Source organism: Mytilus californianus, unplaced genomic scaffold (assembly GCF_021869535.1).
Source record: "Mytilus californianus isolate M0D057914Y unplaced genomic scaffold, xbMytCali1.0.p SCAF_3, whole genome shotgun sequence".
Lineage (NCBI taxonomy): Eukaryota > Metazoa > Mollusca > Bivalvia > Mytilida > Mytilidae > Mytilus > Mytilus californianus.
Genome location: NW_026262679.1, coordinates 3,683,155 through 3,691,429, shown reverse-complemented (window position 1 = coordinate 3,691,429; position 8,275 = coordinate 3,683,155). Strand labels below are relative to the sequence as shown.

The 8,275-nt window shown below is 29.7% G+C and overlaps 1 long non-coding RNA gene across 1 annotated transcript; it reads left to right on the top strand.

The window, feature by feature from the left end:
- Positions 1–3,091: 3,091 nt before the first annotated feature.
- On the top strand, positions 3,092–5,023 carry LOC127732939 (uncharacterized). The gene is made up of 3 exons (XR_007996513.1): positions 3,092–3,161; positions 3,423–3,486; positions 4,404–5,023. It is a non-coding gene; the product is annotated as an uncharacterized LOC127732939 (long non-coding RNA).
- Positions 5,024–8,275: the final 3,252 nt, after the last annotated feature.

Here is an 8,275-nt window from a genome sequence, read left to right as displayed (position 1 = left end):
GTAGGAATATCTCTTTTTTGCTTCAAATATCTCATACCTTGGGTTAATTTTCAACTCTCACCTTCAGCACTAGGCTTTCGTTCAGACATTGAATGATTACTTTAGTTACATGGATTCATGGTTTTGACCAATTCTCCATACAAGTCTATAAAAATTTATTTTTTCAAAAACTTCAATTTGTGGTTCACCTGAATCCACAAAAAAAAATGAGTAACCGGGGAATAATAATGAATCCACAGTATTCTCTTTTTGCAAACAACATACTTGTAATCAAATTTCATCAAGATGCAAATGTAAATTATTTTTTTTTTTTGCTTTTTCTATACACAGCTGTAAACGAGTACTATGTAGTAAGGGAGATAACTTGCCTTAATTTTGATTTTATCAAATTAATATTTTTAAAAATTAGTTTTGGGAACAGGCTATTTTTTTATATCTTTGTCCATTTAGCATCAGATTTGACTAAATTCATTGTAATTTTATTCTATTTAAAAATATAGAGTAACTATTTTGTTTAAAATTATTGTAACATAATTGACAACTTGTTTTAATTTAATTTTTTAATCGCATTTAACAATTGCTCATCATGATTTGTAGACAAGAGTTGTAAAATTTGGATTTTAATCCTTTTTGAAACTTTTTCAAAAAAATGTTTCCTGGCCAATCCAACAGGAATCTGAGGGCTTTATTTTTAATGGAGATCCTACTTTAGTCTCATTAGTTCAAAGTAGTTTCCAATTAGTTCATAGTAGTCCTTGAACTGCTTTCATTATAACAGGGATCCTATTCAAGACTCCCAACAATTTTCAAGTATTGCATACAATTTGTTGTATTAACCAAGCAGTTTTAAATACAAATTTTTCCAGACTCTGGGGGTTTTAATAATTGCTAATTAATCACTTAATGACATTAAAGAAAACCTATTTTAGTTTTTACTTGGGATCTGTTTCCTTTCCCAATAGCCAAAAAGAGCTGTATATTGACTGCAGCTGGTTCTGTTTTGACTGTTATCCTTTTTAGGAACCAGTGATTCCCAAGAGTTACCTTGTGTCAGTTCATCTCTATTAATTTCAAGATATCAGTGATTTTTTTGTGGAGTCATTGGAAGCAGTCGTATGAAAAACAAATTTTCATACCACCAATCTATACAATTCCTATATATACCCCTATGTTTGAGCTTTTGATTTTGCCATTTGATAAGGGACCTTCCGTTTTGAATTTTCCTTGGAGTACGGTTTTTTTGTTATTTTACTTTTTATGCTATCAAACTTAATTTGGGAACAAAAACATTATTTTTTTAATTGTAAATTTTGGAACTATTTTTCTTCAAGTATTATAGTTTGAAAAACAAATTTATTGAAGGATCACATGCAATTTGAATTTTGACAATTATTTTTACTATCTTTGGGTTCACAATTTTTCTTGTCCTTAATTTAAAGATTTCATAGTCCATAGTACCATTTTGCATCATATTTGTATTTTTTTTATTTCAGTGTTTCTTGTACCAGTCCAAACTTCACAGAAAGATTGAACACATGTTGAAGTTGTGTACCTGCTAGTATGGAGTTGCTTGAGGAATTTTTCCCCATTTTTCCAAAATTTATGAACTTAATAATTTTTTATCAAAATTTACAAAGACAGTACCAATTTTGTGTCAACTCCTGCAGTTTTCAATCTAGATCTTTTAAACTTCACACAATGATTGCACAAATATATAAGTTGTGCACTTGTTACTGTGGAATTGTATGTTAAATTTTTCCCAACTTGAGAACTTTTTCATCTAAAAATTTCAAAAGAAGGTAACAATTTTTGTTTTTAATCCATGTCTTTGGAACTTCTCAGAGAGTTGCATATCAATTGAGGTTGATCATCATCCCCCATTTTTACATTTTATATTTCCATATGTATAAATTTCGGTAGAGACCATTCTCCATTGTTTATTATAAAAGAACAATCTGTACAACTCAGTTATTTGAGGCTTTGATCAATTTTTGGAATATGACTACTATGTGCATGATGAGTAAACCTTAAAAGAAGGGATATTTTATTAAACTATGCTTCAAAATATTAAAAAATGTTGGTGATTTATAGGTGTCAGGCTATTACTATATTGTTCTTTTTTTTATTACATTTGTATAAGTATTAACATATCAGATGTCAGCTAACTAATAAAAAAGCTATTATTTAGAGCTCTGTAAATAAAAAAAAATGTAAACATAGTTCTAAATAATACTTTTAATGGGAAAGAGAAATTCTGGGGTACCAAAAACATTTGGTAAAAGTTACCTGTATACATCTGGTATTTTTACAGTATTTTATGAATGAATTAAATAAATTATTTGTATTTTACATTTTACAATATGAGTAGCAATGAATGGAAAAAGAATATGTTGTGAGATGCTTTGGAACAATCTTGTGAAAATTGTATATTTGATTAGATACAATGGAAAGGACATTTCATTAAGTGGATAAAATGAATTCAGTGAACTGAACAGCATAAAATCCTATGTGGAAAAGCATATAAAAGTAGCCACGGTAGCAGCTCCAAGGAAGATGGTTAAATAAATCTTCAACAAAGTCTGAGGCTTTACCAAGAAAATTATAAGGCAAGTTTAATTAAGCCAAACAACTTCTATACATTATGTAAATAATTTTATAAAAAGTGTATATTAAGACAACAAACATCACCCTTCTAATCTTATGCATTCATAACACCATTGACGAATTAATTTAGGTACATGGACAAGATTTTCTATTTAAATAGCAATACTAAATCCAGAATTAGTACAACTTCAAGGGGAGACTACTACAATGAACAGCAAGATGTTTTCATTCAATGGGAGATAACTCATTGTAAAATATGCAGATGATTTGTCTTTTTGAACAATAAAATATGTTTAAACTAGATGATTTTGTGTGGAGTTGAAATTCAAATCATAAACTTATAAGAGTTTCCATCTTTTATATTAATTTTACAAACTGTTGTTGATGTTATACTATTGTGTACATGTAGTAAGAAATCAGAACAAAATTTAGCTAATGTCGGAGAAAGGGAATTGTAAAATATGTAAATATTCAATTTTAATATTTTAGGTTCTTTTTGTAAGATGTTTTCATGGTGTGGGAATAAGACTTGGTGGTCTAATACAGCTAATATGTAGGTAGGTACCAGTATATTGTTTTGAAAAAAAAAAATGCATTATAAAAATTATTTGGAAATGTGCTCTTGGCTTAAAAATTTGAGAGTTTGGTCAATAGTCTACTCTTTCTTTTATCAGTACAAATATATGTGTAAATTTAAGGATCTAACTTGATTATTTAGTTTTTGGGTTGTTAGATTGCTGTCTATACAATTTACATACAGTATAACAACAGTGAATCTTTTAAACAATTTTGGTATAACTAAGCATTTTATATTTCAGGTTAGCATCACAGCTTGTCCGTAAGGATTGAGGCTGAGAATGGCCATTGGAGCTGACTTTTATGGTAAGAACCAATACATAGATTTTTGAACTATTCAGCCAAGAGCATGTAAATACCCTAGATTTTTATTATGCAGAGAAGATCATCTTACATTTCAATTTTTCTTAAATTATAACTCTATATATAATCCCAAAGGAGGTATCAAGATGAATAAGGACAATCAAAAATTATATTGGTACTTAGAAAATCTATCTGTTTTTTTTATGCCCCACCTAAGATAGTAGAGGGGCATTATGTTTTTCGGTCTGTGTGTCCATTCGTTCGTTCGTTCATCCGTCCTTCCGTTCGTCCGTCCATCTGTCCCGCTTCAGGTTAAAGTTTTTGGTCAAGGTAGTTTTTGATGAAGTCCAATCAACTTGAAACTTGGTACACATGTTCCCTATGATATGATCTTTCTAATTTAAATGCCAAATTAGAGTTTTGACCTAAATTTCACGGTCCACTGAACATAGAAAATGATAGTGCGATTGGGGCATCCGTGTACTATGGACACATTCTTCTTCTTGTCTAAAATTGTCCCCATATAAAATGTGAGGTGGTATGATTGCCAATGAGATAACTATCACCCAGAGACCAAATGACATGGATGTAAGCAACTAAAGGTCATTGTATGGCCTTCAACAATGAGCAAAACCTATACTGTACAGTAAACTATAAAAGTTCCCAACATGACAAAATGTGAATTCAAACGAGAAAACCAACTGCCTGATTTATGATTGAACAATGAAATAAAATCAATTATGTCAAACATCAACCTACTACTTATTTGTCATCCTTTTTTGCTAATAAAGACTGGTAGTTTAAAATTTATGTCAACAGTTGAACACACCACTTTAAAACAAAGTAAAAGAAATGTTATATACATCATAATTAAGTATTGTTTTGACAGATATGTTTAAGAATGTATATTTCTTTTTCAGGTAACTTTAACTGTGGCTGAATGAAATTATTGTGTGAACTAACAGCACAGAATGTAAATCAGACAATTTTTGTGTATGTTTCAAAAAATGTGTATAAATTTTTACAAAAAAAAAAAAATGTGTAAAGATTCTCCATTTTCAACAAGATTGGAAGTTGAAGGTTAACTTGTATTTGAAATTTCAAAAATTCTCTTTATTTTTTCCATTCAAACCCATGGCTATATTCTGGTATCTATACTCATATCCATTATTGGTTTAACACTTTTTTTTTGTCATGCTTATGGATACTGAACTAGTTTTTTTGTATGTAGTTTTGTAATGATGAGTTTATAGTTCAGATCCTTATTCATTATTTTCCCCCCTGTGACTAGATTTGATTGATACTTTGAAAATGAAGTGAAAAGGACAAATTTTACAATTTTACTTGTAGACCTACTTGAGATGTCTTAATAATGGTCCATGTGTAGTCAAAACACTTCCAGTAGGTTAAAAATGGAGAATCTAAAAAAAAAAAAAAAAGAAAAAAAATTATTTTATTGAAATGTGCTTTTGGGGTTTTCTGAATTGTTAGATATATAAATTTTTTCCAACTTTTTGTTATTTTTAGCAGGGTTTTTGGCTAAAAGAAATTTAAAGATTATTTCACAAGAAGCATAGTAAAGGAACATCTTTGTGAAAAAAGATTGCTTGATTGATTTTTGGTGTGAAACACCACTTTCAGCCCGATTTGTTATATCTTGGTGACCGTTTTTTTTATTGGTTGAGGTAGAGTAACGAGAGAGAAACACCAACTTTCCCCCTGAAAACTGGCACTCCTAGTCAATTAAGATTTGAGTGGAACACACCTACCACATGCTGGGTTTGAATTCTTAACCTCAGTTTTGACAGGCTAGTGATACAGTAGTTGAACTACTTAGACCACTCTGCCACCAAGGCCCCTAGGTGAAAATTGAAGTACTAAATATGTTATTGAAATGTGTTGTATTTTTTATATTAAATTATTTTTTAATTTTAATTATACTATATTTTGTATTTTTGTTAAATATAGAAAGGATGTGGAGTTCCAACAGGGTGGAATATTCAGGGCAAAGGGAGGTAATACCCGTTTAACTCCTCATACTTGAATTTCCTCAGTGTATACGGGAATATAACTTTTTTTTACTTATATATTCACTTTTGTATAAGTTTTCTTTAAATATCAGATGTAAACTAGCTAAAATTGACTATTATTTAGAGTTCTGTAAATAAAAAAAATGTAAGCAGAGCTCTAGATAATAGATTTGGAGGGTGGGAGAATTCATGGGCCACTACAATTGATTAGGTAAAATTTTCAAAAAAAGGTGATTTTTTAAAAGTGCATCTGATATTTTTTATATATATAATTTTATTTCTAAAAGCAAAAGGACAATAAGATAATGAGGACATGAACCACCTGAGCCAGGAGACAGCCCTAAGGAAGATGGTCAATTAAATCTTCAACCAAGTCTTGAGGCCTTACCATGAAAAATCTGTGGTGAGTTTAATAATATTATTATAGGCTATTACAATTATTTGTTTATTAAGGGGTTTTGTTTGATTTTGAGGATATATACATTATTGCATAACTGTTTTTGTCTTGCTTGTCTCAGTATGCGAGACTTAGGTATTACTATCCAGCGGCGATGTAAACTATTTGTATAAAGATTTATATTTCAGAAGGTAGAAAACCTGGATGCTTCATATCTTGTATGCAGATACCTTATGTGGTCCGAGTACACAGTTATCGTCCTTTGATTTTCGTTGTCCACACATATATAGTCCCTAGTGTGGACTGTGTTACTTGCCAGTTTTTTTTATACCCCTTCCAAATTTATTTCTCCATGTTTTATGCCTCAAATAGCAAGAAGGGGGATGAAATTACACTGTAAAAAAATTTGGGTCATGAATTTTAAGGTAAAGTAGTGATTTGGTCCAGCTGAAAAAGGTTAAAAATTAGCACTTCGGAAGCTGTCAAAAGATTTCAAGACCCCCTTAACATAAAATTGTCCATATTTTGAGTTAGAGCCGATGAAGTTTTCTATAATTTTGATATAATTTGTCCCAAAAGTAGTACAACACACTGTAAAAATATTATTGAGAAAGCGCAGGTGGGATTTTTTTAATTTTCATTTATTGTCTAAAAGATATGCACTACGAAATAACTCTGTACTCGGACCATGTAAGGAAATTTTCGTCTGTCATATGTCCATTGTCCTTGACCTCATTTTCATGGTTCAGCGACTGCTTGAAAAAAAAAGTTTTTTTGTCATGTGAATTTCTCACTTATTATGAGTAAGTACCATAAGCAATAGGTCAACTATATTTGGTGTTTAAAAAAATTGTAAGGTGTATATGTCCGTCTGACAGGATTTATCTGACCTTGACCTCATTCTCGTAGATCTTTAAAAATGTTATGTTTATGTGATACTTGTAGTAAAACCTTCATCTTTTAAGACTTTCAACATAGAATCAATGGTCATTAAAGCAGGCGAGACATTTCAGCGTGTGCACTCTTGTTTACAACATAACAACTGTAATCATTTGTATTAAATGTATTTGTTTTCTACCTTTAGTATCAAGTTTACATATTGAAGATAAAAATATATAACAAATTTATAAGAAATAAAAACATAGCATAATTTTGCCTTCTTAGACATAGTTTGATCTTTAAAAAAATAGCATAATTTTGTCTTCTTAGACATAGTTTGATCTTTAAAAAAAGATTTTTTTTTTTATTTTAGGTTGTTGAAATGACAGTTTTCATGGTGTTGGGAGTAAGACTTGGATATCTGATACTGTTAACATGTTGGTAGGTATTCAAGCTTTTTAGAATAATTTTATAGTATTTGACAATTTATAAAGGTTTTAAGTACCAAGAAAGGAATCATACAATATGATGAAATACAAGTTGATTTTTTCTATTGCTAATTTTAAACCATGAGCTTATCGTTCAGTATACCAAATATTTTATTCCATGGATTTTTTTTTTGTTATCCTAGTACTATTTAAAATTTATTTTGATTTAGAAAAGTTTAGAATAACTGACCAACTTTGTATTGCAGGTTAGCATCACAAGTTTCCATAGGGTTACTAACCCGTTACTTGCTGGGATAGTAATTACAGCTGTGTTTCAGGTGAGAATTTATTCAACATACAACTTAGAATTTATTTATGCTATCTAATGTAAAATGTTGTACCTTTACTTTAGAAGTGTATCCATATTCAGTGATATTTTTGTCTCGCTTGTCATTTGATAAATGTACCTATCACCAGGTACTGAATAAGAGATAAGAAGGGGAGATAACCATATATTTTGCCTTTCATTCAGTCTTACATATTTTCATTACAAATTTCAAAAGAATTTATTCCTACATTTTATCATGGAGAAAAATGCGACAATAAAACAACAACCAAATAACAAAATAATCACTAATTTTAACTTTTTATAAAGTGAGTATGACAATAGTATATGAATTTATCAGCAGCCTCAGCATTCATTGCGTTTTATATATCAAATAATTGTTCAGGTATTTGAGGTCGTCTAAGTTATGTCCAGAAAGTTGTCTTTTGTGTATTGACTTTTTCATATTTACAATAGTTGCATTTTTTTGATACATGTACCATATATTTTGGAGTAATCAGTAAATATAAGTAGCAAAAAAAGAGTTCACATTCATTGATATGTTTTTTTTAATTCAAAAATTGCCACTTAAATTTTATTACATACCCTTAAGATTACTTTGATATTAAGAATTAAGAATTAAAACTTAATTTCTTTTCAGTTGAAAGTGTTACTGTTGCTGCCTTGTATGGTAAAATCCTCAGATAATAATCCTGCAAACCAATTGATGAAC